Genomic DNA, 16,669 nt, shown 5'->3' on the forward strand with positions numbered 1-16,669 from the left:
AGAGGTGCCATCTGGTTTGAGGACTGTGACCTTGATAGCTACATCTAGACTGCATGGCAAGCACTTTCTGGGATCCTGCCTGCCTGATCATCAGTGTGCCTGGAAACCAGGGTGGAAATGATGAGAGAAAGAAAGTAGTGAGAGATGGGTGTTTGCAGTCAGATCCCATCTGGATCCCTGGGCAGGTTGTCCAGGACCATGTCCAGGCAGGTTTTGAAGGTCTCCAAGGAGGGAGACTCCACAACCTGTCTGGGCAGCCTATGCCAGTGCAGTGACTGATCACCTGCACAGTAAAGAAGAGCTTCCTGATATTCAGGAGGAACCTCCTGTGTTTCAGTTTGTGCCCATAGCCTCTTATCCTGCCACTGGGCACCACTGAAATGAGCCTGGCACCAACCTCCCTGCACCTTCCCTTCAGGTGTTTGTGTACATCAACAAGGTCCCCCTTGAGCCTCCTCTTTGGAGGGCTGGCAGAACAGTCTCAGCTCTCTCAGCCTCTCCTCATAGGACTTCCACTAGCACTTCCCTAGCACTCCCACTCCACACAGCTTTTTGTTGAAACTTACCATAATTGACTGCTTTATGTGTGCACCTATCTCATCACTTGATTGTAGAGTTTTAGTGTATTTTCTGACAATGAACCTTCCTGGGTAGTGGATGAAAAAGAAGTGATGATGAAATTTTTGTTCATTCTAAATGTGAACAGCAATTTTCAAGGGAGCTAATTAAAATCTTTATCTGATCCCTAGCTGTGAGAGAGCTCTGCCTGGATGCACGTGATAAGTTCATGCCTTTTGAGATTTGTAATTTGATTGTATATTTTTTATGGTTTCATGGCTACAGCATATTTTCTGTTCATAAGTCTTTGCCAGAGGAAATAGCAACCTTCCCTTTAAATGATGCAGTTAGGAAACAACAGTTTGCAAGTGTTTGGTTTTTTTTTCTTTGTGTGTGTGAGAGGAATGGCAAATCAACTCATGAAAATGGTTTGTAGGGAAAAAAGATAATTTCCAATCTAATTGGATAATAAACTTTTGTTTTGAAGAGTATACAACCTGAAATAACGTAGATGATCTTGGTAAACTGTAAACTCCTGTTGCCAAAGCTCTGTGGAGATGGTTTTGACATCTGAAAAAGGACATGCAAAATTTTATGGGTTCAGCATGGAACACTGCATATCAGCTGGATGTCGGCAAAGAACATTAAACTCTTAATTTGATATAATTTGTCAGCTGGTCACATCAGTTGACTTTAATAATTGCCAGTTCAGCACATGCACAGATATGGAAGACAGAATGTCAAAAACTTACCCTTTCTTTGGCAGTTTGTTAGTTCTACCTGTTTGGGTTGTTTTCACTTACAGCATGAAAAGAAAAAGTTTAGTTTCTATCTACAGTGAGGTCTATACCATCAGATTGATCTTGTGTTTGATGTCTTTCATAAATTGAAGGTCACACTCATAGTTTAAGCTTGAAATTGTTCCTTAGTAGCAACTAAATGAGTTGATCTGTATGGAATTAGGTTGGTAAGAGAGGTCAGAATGAAAGTTTCAGGATAGGACTTGGCACAATATAAGGAAATCATATAAAATTGATGTGTTCAGTCTGTAGTGAACTATTGATTCATACTTTTTATTGTATCTTTCAGCATTCCTGTGGAGGAAAAAAAAAAAAAGTATATAGGATATCAGAACAAGATGTCTGAAACAGTCTGTTTTGGCTATAGTAGAAAAGTTCATGGTTCCTTTAACTACATCTCAGATAAGTGAAAGAATATTATTGAATAAACTCTTTACATAAGTGAAGTGGGTAATAATTATATAGAATTTTTCACACAGTCCAATAAGATAGGGCCATATTTATAATATTTTCTGACTCTTCTCAGTTAAATAACAAGATCAAGACTCTTACTTTTGTCAGTGCATACTAAAAAGGTTTTTGCATATATTTATTGCTTACTGCTTTTGATAAAGAAGTAGAAAGGGACCAAAATTTCCTTCCTTAAATGTGTATAACTTTAACAGATATACAAGAATTTAAGATCAAATTCTCTTGGTGAAAATATCCCCAAAAGGAAAGTCAGAAATTTCCATCTGAGACCAGAGAGACTAGAAAACACATATGAGCTTGAATTGTGTCATTTGTGGATGGGCACATTTTCTTGAAGGGTGACGACTCAAAGTTGTTGGCCATGTATCTCTGAGGTCAGGTTTTTATGTATATGTAACTATATGCTGCAGTATGGATAGCTATAACAAAGCAGAGAACAAATTTGTCTCCTTTGCAGCTACCAAATCAGATGGTAACAAGTCTTTGTGTACACATGACTCTGTACTGCAGTCACTTCATGCAGTGCACTTGCTTTTCCAGGTGAGATGGATTCTGTAATTACACCTGTCTGCCTCATAAGAGCATATGCTATGTTAGGATGTAAAATCTTCTTGCAGATTTTAATCCCAAGGTATTTACAGACTAATTGTTTGGAATGTCCAGATAACATGCCACTTGTGATATAGTAAAACCTTCATATGGGCTTTTTGAATTATGATTTTTTCTAGCTGACAAAGAACTTGCACTCTAGGTACAGTTGTACTACTGCTAAAGGAATGATTATCATGAACGTACCAAGTTTAAGACATACAATTTTGTTCAGTAGAAATGAACTTACATGCAATACTAAGGATGACTATGATGCATCATACAGTGGTTTTGCCTAATTCCTTGAATGTGATGTCATCTGTTTCCTTGCCCTTGCTTAGGCAAAAATATAGGGCAAATTCAGAGAATCTTTGTTAGAATGGAAGAATGGTCTCATCAGTTCAGACCAGGGATTCTTGTAGCCCTTGCCATAGAGTGCAGCATCCTGTCTCCAACAAGCCATAGATTTCCTTAGAAAAGAGGAAGAGGACAAGAAAATATTACACGTTTCTTGAAAATTCTCCCAGCCTCTGATTGCTTTCAGCTCAAGGGATTTCTGGTGCAGTTTGTCTAAATATCAGTGAATTGCTCTTCTTAGTGATCATTCAGTTTCACCTTGAAATTTTTAAATTTCTTGCATCACTAGTATGTTTCTGAGAGTTTCGTAGACCTGCCACCATTGAACAAAGAACCACCTTCTTTTGTTTGTTTTGAACTTTGCTCCTACCAGCTTCCTTTATGGTTGCTAGTTTTTCTGTATATAAAACATTATACTGAACTCTAAAATGGTATAAAAGTACAGTTTGAGCACTCTGTTTTGGTACAAATTATTGCAGAGCATCACAAAAACAGCTTTACAGTTGAATTTATTTAAAAACATTTCTACAGTAGAGGAATATCATTTTTACAGCAGTAGCAAGGTAGAAATTATCACTTGTTACTTTAACTCACAAAATTCTATTGGATCTGTATTGACATTGTACAATATTCCATACACAATTGGTGGAAATGCTTCTGCAGACTGCATTTGATCATAAATACCAGGTACTGAGATCATAAACCCCACATTTTTATTGACACTGAGATAGGTTTAACTCATGTTTAACGCAAGTTATGTTTGAAAGCTGCAGGGAAGGTGACATAAGCTGGATTTTGCTGATAGTTTGAACAGTGGCCAAGGTTTATAATGCAAGGTCAGAGGGGACCTGATACCAGTAATACGGGCTGGAATGATATATGTGTGTTGTAGTTCTCATTGAAGGTCATTTATCATGTAATGAATACTTCATAACATTTCTTGAGTTGAAGCTTAAATATTGTGCTGCAGTGTAATTAAGAATTAGTTAGGGTAGAATAAAGATATCATCTAAATCTCTACATATGTCAACTGAAGAATTTAGGTCAAGGCAGATTGTAAGACTACTGGCTACAGAGGCCAGGTTTTTAGATACTCCTGTGCTTGTTGCAGAGAAGAGATAACTTTAACATGCTTCAGACTGAAAGAAATGTGTGTTTGTTTGTTTGCTTGTTTTAGTACAGGAGATAGTAATGCAGTCAGAAGTAATGGAAAAATAATAAAGAAGATCATTACTATCTTCCAGAACTAATTTTTTTTTATTTTTTTTTTTGCTGAATAGTGATACACCATGAAATTGTTCAGTATCTTTCAACAATTATAAAACTTATGAACTTTAAAAAAGGGAAACTGGTGCAAACAGTGCAGAGATATATTTTAAAAATTAACTGAAGGAATTAAAGAATGTCAATCTTAGACCACTGCCATTTGTGTTGGTAATAAAAATATTCTACACCACTAAATTGCACTTCAAGCACCAGCTAATAGGAGTATGTAATAGTCAAAAGATGTGATAGGTGGGCTACAGCTGTACTAATATCACCAACAGTGGAACAGACTATTATACTTACCAACAGGTGCAGATAAAATAAATTGTGTTCTTCTGACCATTGGTTAAAATTACTTTGTTGACAAGATGCCTTTATATTGCTGATCACAGGTAGTGTCTTTTTTTTTTTTTTTTCCTAAAGCATTAAATAAAATTTTCTAGTGAAAAAAAAAAAAATCTGAGCTGTCAAAAAACAAACATCGGAAAGCATTATATTGAGAAGGCAGAAAGAAGACATTGCAAAATTGCTCAAACAGACACTTTCACTTTCCGAATCAGCTTGTTATTTATAACATAGCTGCTGGCACTTTCAGAAATTTGCAGATGTAAACAGCCAGTGCCATTATGGGTTGCATGCAGAGCAGAATTATACCCTTCAGCCAATGAGTACCTCTTGAGGAGAAGCTACCTGGTGACCCTCATTTTAACTCAAATTGTAGAAATGAACAGTTAATCTTTTCTGTGTTTATTTTGTTGTTGTTTTTTGGTGTAGGTTGTTTCTTTGTTTTGTTTCATTTTTCTCAGAAAGGAAAGAGAGCAAACTAATTTTATCTTCATTCTCCTGTGTTTCTGATAGCATCCTTCATAAGTTAGTGATTGACTTTTCTTGTTACAAAAACCCTTTTCCCACAATCTTTTGATATCGGCACTTTTTTCTTTTTTTTTTTTTCCCAAATGTTCTTACTACTGAGGAGGTCTCTGAGAACCAGACTTTTGGTGAAGAAAGACTGGAAGACTTGTTCATTTAAAATACATTACTAACTTAGGTATCTTCTCATACCTTTAAAAAAGCAAGATATAAAATACAAAAGGAAACTTTTTTTTCCCTTCATTTTGTTTGCGTTTGGCATCGCTGTGGAAGACGCATAAAGGTTTTCTGCAGTGATATTAGTATTCTGGCAAGCTTTCATTTTTGATACATAGACTATCAAAATGCTGACAGATGCAATATTATACAGGAATGCAAAGATTATGTTTGTGTTTCTGTATATATCCTGAAAAAAAAAAAAAAAAATCAGATCTCTCCTAACTACTCTGTTCCAGAATGCTCAAGCCATCTGCTTGGTTTTCCTGCTGCATTTTGTCTCATTAGTCATGTTCACATGTATTTCAGGCTGCTTAATTTCATTACACAAAGTATTATGCACTGTTCATCCAATAAGTGAGAGAGGTTCATTCTGCTACCCAAGGGACTTGTAAAAAGAAGTTTTAAACCTCTAAGAAAACCTGAAAATTCTTGTTGAAACATGGATCACGTTTCACTGTTACCTCTATTAACATACTAAAACTTACTTTATTGATTAAGTTATCCATCTTTCTCTGACTCCCAGAGGCTAACTGCTGTCTCCCTAGAAATATTTACTTCTCACTAGGATTTTTTAACACAATTAAGATCTCTACACAAAACTGTCATGTTTAAAAGTTTCCTTTTAGGTGGGGTTAGTATTGCTGCCTCATAGCAAGGTTGCCAGTTTTGAAGAGTATGTGGCTGTGGCCATCCCCATGAACACCTAGAATTAGCAAAATTAAAAGCCCTTAAAAAGGTTTGGGATTCACAGAGGCAAGAGAGATCCGTTAATGCTGAAGATGCAAAACCTCCAGGAGCAGTCACTATTGGGTGTGCTCAAGCTTCTCTCAGCATCTGATAAATACGCAGCATCGCCAGAGTGACTGAGCATTCTCGCATTGCAAGACTAATGGCGCTGATAAACCTGCGATGGCTTTTGGTAACTCCTCTGTGCAATGGGAAGGAGCCAGCCCCCACAGTAGGAGCTGGGCTTACATGTACCTCCATGGACCCAGACGGGACCACAGTAAGAGTAACAGTAATGGACAAAAACTGTCAGCGCTGGGCTGCGAGGGGGGGTGGCCAAGGCTTAAGGGGCAAAAGCCCTAGACTACTGATGATTTGTCAACCTGGAGAATGGGAAGAAACATAAAAATTGGGCATGGAGTAGGAAACTGGGATTAACAAGGCAAAAAGAGAATTGGCAGGGATCTCTAGAGAAAACATTTTTAATAAGGAATTGAATACCCGGACAGCAAGCTAAGAGCTGCCAACATACTTCCATTAGCAACAGCCAGTAATCGTAGCTGGAGAGAGCTGGGACTGGGTGAGAAATGATCCAGGAAGGCAGCAAAAGAGACTACACTGAGAGCTGTGCTCCAGTATATAGCAACATGCAGTATATGCTGAATTTGCTCAAGAAATAAAATGAGAAAAACAAACAAACAAACAAAAAAGGATCCATTATTAGATGTAAAAAAGAGTGGATTTTTTTTATCTTCTAAAAAATTCACAATGAAAATCGATTTTATCTTAAGAATCTACTAATATACAAATTGTAGAGCACTCATGGAGCAGAATGGGGGGACCCTTTAAATTCCTTAATCAAGCAACATAGGTGCTGAGTAAGCATAGATCTGTCCCAAAATATGGTACTCAGAGATTGTCATAAAAGCCTCAGAAAGAGGCTGAATTAAACTTTGAGTGCATGACATTGCAATAGTGTTCTTTTATTAATGTTGTGGTTTGCATCTGATGAGTTTAATTTTACTTTGTTGTTTTGATAAATAAGTATATTCTATCCAGACAGCCACAAGGTACAAAATAATTGTCGACTCTGAGAGCTGGAACATTTTTTAACCACCTTTCCCTGATATTTATTTCCTTAAAGCCATAGATCTTGGAGTCATTTGGAGGATATCACCTTTTTTTTTTTCCTTTAATTTCTGATGGAAAAGACACATTGCGTGGTGGTGTAAATTCTTGTTTAGAGAGTATAGGCTTTACTCTCTAAAAGTAATAGAAGGGTAATTATACATTTATAGAAATTTCCATTGTTTTTACTCTTGTGGTTAATAATATTGATGTCTTAGTACATCAGTCATGAAAAATAAGTTTCAAAACTATTCAAAATACTTTCAATGAACTTTTGAATTATGCAATTAAGCATTTGCAATAGAAATTGCAATGTACAATAAAAACTGCAATGTGCAAATATTGCAATATGCAATAAAAATTGCAATGTGCAATAAAGTATCTTTATTTCTAAGTATTCTTACTGTCTTAACTACTGCCAAGACCTCCAAAATGAAATAATGATTGTATTTCACAGTAAGGAAAATAATCAACAGCAATACATGTATGAGATGGGCCCTGAGAACAGCTTATATGGTGTATGATGAAGTTATTGATCAAGGATTCAAGACATTTATGGCTGAAAAGATTCCTTAAGCTAGATTCCTTGTCTGACATTCAGCATATTGGTTAATTTTGTGTACCTCAGCTTCCATCTGTAGGATAAATATGTTGATACAGCTTTTCTCCTATCCTTTGCATGTGTATAGGGGATTTGATTTACAAAAATCTTAAAGATCTCTAACAGTCTTGTTCAAACAACTTCCAGTACAGTAAGCATTCAGACTTCACTGGAGCGTGTAGACAGAGCTGTGGGGAAAAAGCTAGGTGAATTCTCTTAATTAACCTTAACCAGAGACTCTATAGAAGAAAAATAATACGGGGGCATAAGCTGAATTGTTCTACAAAATTATTTGAGTCTAAAGACTGAATTTTCTTCTGTCACTTTTGCCCTTTAATGCAAACTGTTTTGAATTGTGTATAGAAGGAAAAAATATAGAAGTACAAATCCAGGTCTCTTTAGTATCAAATGAGTTCACTGAGAATGCTAACTTAAGGAACCTTGTGGGTCAGTACAATTGACTGTACTTGTCTCACTGATTAAAACTAAAGATACATATCTATAATATTGTAGCACACTAAGAAAACAGACCACGTGAGCCCAATGAAGGAAACATGTATGTCTTTTTTTTCTTTTTTTCCTGTGTATCTTAACAATCTGGTTAACTCTCATGGTAATCAACTTCTGACAATCAGCAGCTGAAAGGCATTGAAGAAACCAAGTATAATTAAAACCAAGTATAATTAAAAGACTTTTTAAGCAGCAGTTGTTTGTAAGCAAAGATGGAAAATACAGCTGCAGAGGTACAGGCAAGTGTTTACATGGAATGTCTTTCTCTTAAAGGGAGAAAATAGAAGGGATTTTTTCTGAGCTGTGAAGAAATTAGAAACTGACTGATAGAGCCTTCATTCAAGATTTTCCTGTGAAAAGAAAACCGTGTTGACGCCAATGATATAAGGTATTTTCAACAAACGGATTCTTTTACCTTCTGTACCTGCTTAAATGCTTTAAGGCATGGCACTTTCCTAGAAATAAAATGGAGGTAGTAAACGATTTTAAGTAATGGCTTTTTCAGATGTAAAGTCTATTAGATCAATGAATGTGTAGTTCTGCAGAAATACATGATATTTGAAATTGCCATGAAAGACAGTCTATATGCATTTGTTGACTGTTCATATAGCACTTCTATTTTTTGTCTGTTCTCACCATCAACTTGCATTTTATCAAATCCCAAGCTGTCATGGTTCATTATCCATAGATGATCTTGAGCAGCCTTACATCGTAAAAAAATATGCTGTGACATCTGCCATTGTGCACCAGTATATAGATAATTTCTGAGTAAGGTTTGTCTTTGATTTATCCATTCATTAGTGTGCATTCTTGTATTTTCACATGTGAATTTCTTAAGCAACAGGAGCTGTATAGACATTACTGTGGTCTTTCAGGTTGTGGATGTTTCAGCTGTGCATATTTAGCTAATGAGTTCCATCTGAGTTAATGTTTGTACAACTCAATCTCCACTAGTAGTCACATAGCTGTTGTAGTCCAAGTCATTACATAAGCTCCTGTATCAGTGATGTAGACAGGACAGTGAAATTGTAATAATAGTAACTGTAATAAAAAAGAGCAATAATGTCCAGAAATATATATACATGTATATATATACACTAATGTACATATACATTAGTGTATATATCTATATATAGTGATATATATCTATTTATAGTGATATATATACTAATGTATATATATACTAATGTATATATATTATCATTACCATATTATTTATCATATTTATTACCATTATCATATCTATTACATTAGAGTGTGTGTGTGTGTGTATATATATATATATATATATTATATACACACACACTGATGAAGTCTTTATTTCCTGTAAGTTAATTTCATTGATAGGAGGCTATTATTCTTTTTTGAAAGGCAGTAAGTGAAAATGCATAGACTTCGTAGATATTAGTAAGCAAAAGTCCTCTCCATCCCTCTAATTTACATGTCTGTTTAACTACTGTGATGGGAAATGGAACATTTTATTTTATTTTATTTTATTTTATTTTATTTTATTTTATTTTATTTAGGGATGCTCCAAGGTGATTAAATGCTATTGTTTTGGTAATAAAACGTTTGGAAATTATTATATTGCCACTGCTACTGCTTCATCTAAAAATGTGTCAACAATCAAACACTGAAAATTTATTACTATGCTATTTAGCTTTGTACTTCTTGAATTGATAACAACAGCTTCTTTGGTTAATTTCTAATAGTTAGGAAATTGCTTGGATACTTTTCTGAATATGTTACACCTAAACAGCATTTCTTGCTCTAGCCTAGATAGCCTGTCTTCACCCAATTGCTTTGATGTTTCCTCCAGGGATGAGGAGAGTAAGAGAAACAATCTTGTTCTGTTAAGATTCCTTATAATTGCCAGGCTTGATGCAATTTCAGTGAAACATTGCACTAAAACCATCTTCTTAATAGATGAAAACAGTTGCTGTATAGTCTGAAGATATTTATGGGGCTTCCATTTGCATGTCACAGTTCCCATACCAATTAATTGTTTACACCACCCCTATACAAGGGCTTCAATACTTCATTTGGGTTAGAGCTTTTTGTACTTTTTCTGTTTGTTTGTGCAGATGTTTCACAGAGAGCATGTGGAAGTGGAGATCATTCACAGGTCAAATGAAAAGCAACAACATATAAAGACAATGAAATTTCAGGGCACCTTTCAATGAAAGTTCACAAAACAAGTGAAAAGCCATAAGAAAATGCAAAGCAATATGTCCTCAAAGTAAATTGTCCCCAAGGAAAATAACTCACTTGGAAAGAATACTACTATTCTTTTGTGTTGTAAAGCAGATTGTTGTGAAACTAACTCTTGATGTATGACTTTAGTGGTGGCTGTCACTTTGTCCAAAGCTTACCTTTTATTTTTGATAGTAAAACACAGTACAGCACTGTGCTGAATGTGGAAAAAGAGGGGAGAGAACAGCACTGTGCTGAATATGGAAAAAGAGGGGAGAGAAATAGAGAGATTGGAGAAAAAAATATATATATTTTCTAATTCCCCAGCATCTGTTCCTGTTCCACCAAAACTTGCAAATGAATTTTGATTGGGGTAGTAGTGTGTTCATCACAGTGATAAAATTAATTTTCATCTCAGTTCACTATCCTGCATGTCTAAGTTACAAACAGTTTCTTCTGAGAATATGAGATACTGTCTATGAATGTGTCTGGGAGTAAATCACCAATGTTTAAATCTGTTATTATAGATAACTCAAATTAATTTAAATCAATGCAAATGTTTGGGGATCTGAATTTCCATTTGAACAATAACTTCAAGGACTTGCATGCACGTTGGACTGTCTTGTGCCCTGAGGTGGATTGCTACTAAAGAGATTATCCACATAAACCCAGGAGCTAAAATAGGGTTCTTAGGAATGTGAAATAGAATAAAGTTGACTATAAGGTAAATACAAAATGAAGAAGCAAATCAAAGCAAAAATTCAATAAGAATGACCCCAAGAACTTTTCAAAAAATCTACAGCAAGCACTTTAAAAAAATGCAATAAAACCTGAGGATCTGTTACACAAATCGGAACTAGAAATGCTTCTTACTCTGTCATCCAATTTATAGAACTTCTTTGGTAACGTATTATATATAGACAATACAACAATATTGAGGAAACTACAAAGTGGGTTAAAGGGGATGCTTTAATAAGCAGAGTCATGAGGAAACACCTTTTGAGACTTGCTGAGTATTGGAAAGTGTTTACTGAAACAAGAAATAATTGCAGATAGTTATACATTACAGATCTTCCTATTTAAAAATCCATTAAAATACTAACAATATTCCTTCAGGTGTTTTAGATGTAGTGTCTCTTCTTTCCTTTTATACATATTTCTGGTCAGTTGATTTTGGTGTTATTTTGTTTTTTTTTTTGTTTGTTTGTTTTGACTATAGTAACCAAAATGAAAGCTGTTCTCCTATTACAGGAGCTATTACTTCCATTGTAGTTGGTTTGGCTATTCAAGAAACGTTGTGTGGGTCACCACTAAGAGAATCCCTGTAGGAAGGCTGTAAATGATGGAGGCCCCAATCCAACTACTTTCAGTACTCTGACCCCATTAAGTGCAAAAGAAAAACATTCCAGTTTATAGCAAAGCTCTCACAAATTTTTCTTATTTTATTGCGTTAGCAGTATTTTGCTTCTAGACCATTCAGGAAAACAAGAACAAATCCTGGAATACCCATTTCACTCTCCTGCTAGTAAAACACCACTAACTATGATGGAACATGCAGAACTACAAATGAAATTTCATTTCAATCAGTGAATTTGACTGGAGGAGAGAACTGATAATTAATTTTAGGGTTTATACATAGTATACCTCACTAAAAAGAAAGTATCTTATAAACTAATATTAAACTCTTCACAAGGTTCCCTGTGTTCCCTGATATTCCCTGTGTATTCTCTAAGTTGGTTGAGGGGGGAAAAAAACAGTTTCCAACTTATGCCTTATATATATATATGTGTGTGTGTATATATATATATGTATATATATAATTGTATTACCTTTCTAGATTTCCTGGACAACAAAGTACTATCTACTAGAAAGATGTTCACATTATCATGGGAGTATTCAAGAAACAAGCACTAAAGCATTGTTCCAGTGAACACCAAAATTATAGGTTACACAAAGTTGCCACAGTTTGCAGACCTGTCTCAGAGAAAAGGCTGTCACACAATAAATATTATTACAATTCCTTTTTTTTCCTGTATTTTTAACTTTTGCTTGTTTATTTTTCTGATGTAATACTTAATTTCTTTTCTGGGAGCCAACATTCCACTGATAAATTAAAGTCCCTAGGCTGTAGATGGATACATCTTGTGTTCTGTAATCATTTCCATCTTAAAGGTAAACCTTTTAAGGAACAATGAAAATTGATTTTTATATAGGTCTGTGGTGCATGAATCTATTGAAAATACAGAGAACAGTAATGAAAAATTTACTTCAGTTAATCTATTGAAATTTATTTAAGTGTGTATAACCTCCTTAGTTGAAAGTAGCTTACTACCTTATACTGGCAACATAGGTTGCAATGAGATTTCTGGGGTTTGGCAATTGAGGATAAATCAGACATACCAAACGATTTTTTGTGGGAAAATTAAATTTTCACAAAGTAATATAGTTAAATGCAGGTCTTACTATTCTCTTCCCTATAAGGAAGAGAATGAAATTGCTGGTGTAAAAAAGGTTTCTTTCTTCCCACAGTGCTGCATTTATTGTGTTACAGTCTAAAACAGCAGCAATTATACATAGCAGTTAAATAAAATGAGAACAATCAAACAGTCAGCTCACTGAGCCAGAGGTGGTACTTGGGGTCCCTGCTGTTTCTCCCAGTCAACCTCAGCACCAGTGATGGTCAGAAAATAGACTTCATATTCCTGCTTTTTTTTGGAGGAGGGGAGTTGGCAGGGGGAACATGACTTTTCCTTACTTTTTGGCAGGCAGAAAATAAACTAAAAACACTTGGGGGAGGGAAAAAAAAAAAAAAAAAAAGATTTATGGGGAAAGAATATATCTACAAGTGTACTTTATAGTGTACTTCATACCTGGGAAGAATATTAACATTCTTAACTGTCTGGATAGAAGGTCCACCAGATTCCTACAGGAAGAAGCCTGCAGAAATGAGAATCACTTGGGATTTGCATTGTAACAAGAATTGTAACATTAATTTCTTGCAAGATTCCAATGGAAAGAAAAAACATACATAGAGCAACATAAGTGGATATGTGGATAGGATTTTTTTTTTTCATACAGCAAAGTACGTTCCATGTAACTACTGCAGGAGGTCACACATTTTTTGAAATAATTCTTTTGAATTAATTCTGAGGATCCCCTGTAATGTATGACTATCTGCAATTATTTCTTGTTTCAGTAAACACTTTCCAAGGGCAAATATTTTCTGAGGTACATTGGAGTTATGACCTTGGAAAAGACCAAGGTTATAGTTTTACGATCATCTAAAACTGCACTTTTTCTGGAAGTGATGATCTTTGTTCCAGCACTAAACATTAACAGAGTAGTTTTCAGCCAGATCAGCCTTATTGCTGACACACAAGGAATAGTGTGGTGATGTGTGGGAAGTAGGGCAGGATCTCATCTATTTTGGCAGCAGCAAAACCTTAAATATGTTTAAGTATCTCCTGAAAGCACTCCAGAACTCAGCCTTCACAGAAGAAGGATGGAGGAAATGTGTCCAGACACCATCATTTACCTTCCGTGTAGCAAATGACAGTCACGTCGCAAGCATGCTTAGCACTTTAATGAATAATGAACTCCATTCACTTTCCTGCAATTGGACTAATTTTACCCAAATTAGTAAAATCAGTTCCCAGGCTTGATTCCCCAGTGTCTTGATTGTGGCTGATCTTGGTTGAATGTCAGACACCCACTCAGCCACTCTCTCACTCTACCTCAGCAGCAGGACAGGAGAGAAGCTCATAGGTTGAGATAAAATCAGCAACCAATTTAATTTATTGATGATTAAAATAGATTTGGATGGTGGGAAACAAACAAAAACCAAACAAACTAAAGCAAGCCACCACCACCAAGCCTCCACCCAACACTTTTTCTCATGCTCAACTTCATTCCTTCACTCACGACTCCTCCATCTCCTCACCTCCATGTGGCCCCAAGCCTCCTCGCCCTCCTTAATCACTGAACTGTCTGCAGGGCTGTTTCTCTCACATTTTTTCCTCAATCCTCTCTACTGTTTGGGATTTTTGCCCTTTCCCAATCCATTTTCCTTTAAATGCCCCCAGGGTGGCTGCTGAGCTTAGCCAAGCTCTGTGGTGGGACCATTGGAGCAGGCTGGAACTGGCTGTGTCGTGTCCATCATGTGCCCTTTTAAAATACACCTATTTTATGTTAATGTAACAATACTGATTACAAGGGAACTCATCTTTCTAAATGATTTGTACTTACAAAAACAAATAAATCTCATTATGTATTTTAAGAAAATATTCTTTATTTTCAGCGGGGTTGTGCTTATGCTAGATACAAAGTTGTGTTTGTGTTTAATGTATTACGGCTATTAAGTACGTCTGAAAATCTGTGCTGAAAATGCAAACTAGTAGGTTATTCATTTTTCCCACAATACAATTTGTGGACCATCTATCACGCTATGCAGGAAGTTCATTAAACAGATCCCGTTGTGACAAAATTTTGCCTGTAAGCTTTCACATATGGCACTGAAAAAAATATATTTTCCTTCCTCTAAAAGACTCAGAAATGCTTGCATTCTCTATTAGATTGAATCCAAAATCTATATGTCCAGGATGTGTTAGAAGCGAAAAAGAGGCATCGGTGCCAGAAAACAGGCAAATCCCCCAGAGCTCTCTGGATGCATTCATGAAATGCAGCAGGCAGCTGGCCAGGTCTCTGCTCTGGGCTGGGAAGGTCTGCCCTATCCCTTCTAGTTCCCACCTCTCCACTTGTTGCTGGATGTTTTCCAGACCACGGGGTAGGAAACTGACCTGAGACAAAGTTCAACCTCTGCTGTTCTCCGAGAACTTCTTTGATAAACTGGGTAAACATCGATTCCTGCTTTATTATTTATAATTGATGTCTCGTGTTATTAGAAACGCGATGACTCAACAAAAACAGTACATTGTCCTTTATAGCATGACATATTGTTTAGAACTGTTTGTACAAACAACTAGTTTATTTTGTTCTCACATATATTAAAAAAAAAAAAAAAAAAAAGACACAATATGAAACTTTGTCTATTTTTAAAATACAAATTCTTATCTGTGCCTGACAGATCACATCAGTGTGAGAGGTCCAAAATTGGTGGTTCACTGTTAAATTTAATTATCTGGCACTTTCCAACAACAGCTTGTCTACTAGTGACATGTAGAATTTCATTTTGTTCAAACATCTTTTGTGTGTATGTCTCCTTGATATTGATAACGGTGGCTCATGGTAATGCTTATCTCCTTTTGATTCTGAAAATGTAATAAAGAAGGAAAATACAAAGTAATGGCTACATGCATTAGTTAGGCAGACATCCATCAAGGCTTGCATGAGACTTAGCTTTTCAGATATCTCAGGAAACAGAGATCATAAAAGCAGCATTAGGATGGTAAACGTGTCCACAAAACCAAATAAATCACTGTCCGAACAAGGATTGAGCCAGGACAGATCATTCTTGTTCATTCGTGGGACTATTTGTTCTATTTTTCCAGGCAGTTCTTTTAATAAATTGTTAATTACTAATCAACATAGTTATCTCTCTTCATAGCTACAGTAATGGGATGCGTCAAGGTATGTAAGGCTTGAGTCCATTCCACAAACTCTGGAGGACGTGACAGCAACAGGAAGCCAGTGCAAAGAGGGAACATACTCTTTATAATCTATTTTTTACAGACAAGAGTGGTCAGGTGGAAAAAAAAATATAGAATTGCAAGCACGGAACTTGATCTTGTTTGTATAACAGCCCTATCATTAAAGAACTGTGGGTATAAATAAAGCAACTGTAAACATAACTCTTGCTTTAGAGTTTCTAATGTAAATGTTTGAAACTACTGGATGCTTTTATGTAAGACGTGTTTAAATACATGACTTTGGTCTGTGAGATACTTGTGGATAATGAAATAAACAATAACTTCATGGTGTACTTGCAATTACACGTGGGGGGTATTTGGGGGGGTAAGACATACATACAGAAAAATACAAGATTTGGGTGGGTTTTATGTTCCAGTATATGCAGAGTTTAATGTGTCCAATAATTTCTGATTTTGTCTGACATAGAAAAGCCACTGTGCACTTATCAAATGTACAGTGCACTCTGCATGATGTGTCTCAGTTGTCTAAGCCTCCTTGGCTCTGTAGTTCCACACTTTCCATGACGGTAGCTGTGGCAGCCAGAATATGTTCCTCTCTGGACTGTTGTTCAAAGAACAAGTTAGGCACCTAATAGTAATGATTTTGAAAAATGTATATTATGTTTGTTTTATTTTGTTTTGAAAAAGTAAAATTACAATGTCAGTTGATAAAATACTATAACTTTGAATCAGAAAAAAAAAAAAGGTAATTATTTGAGAGAGAAAAATTGGTGAAA

The 16,669-nt window shown here is 35.7% G+C and overlaps 1 protein-coding gene across 3 annotated transcripts in view; it reads left to right on the top strand.

Annotated features, from left to right (window-relative positions):
• The window catches only part of SYT1 (synaptotagmin 1), a 359,307-nt gene that overhangs the window by 72,621 nt on the left and 270,017 nt on the right, over positions 1–16,669 (top strand). For 2 of the 3 annotated variants that reach the window (XM_032184865.1, XM_032184872.1), the window contains exon 2: positions 8,368–8,482. The exons of the other annotated variant lie outside the window; for it this stretch is intronic. The gene's annotated coding sequence lies outside the window, so the exon portion shown is untranslated. The remainder of the gene's footprint in view (positions 1–8,367; positions 8,483–16,669) is intronic. 3 annotated transcript variants of the gene reach the window in all.

Source organism: Aythya fuligula, chromosome 1, assembly GCF_009819795.1.
Source record: "Aythya fuligula isolate bAytFul2 chromosome 1, bAytFul2.pri, whole genome shotgun sequence".
NCBI lineage: Eukaryota > Metazoa > Chordata > Aves > Anseriformes > Anatidae > Aythya > Aythya fuligula.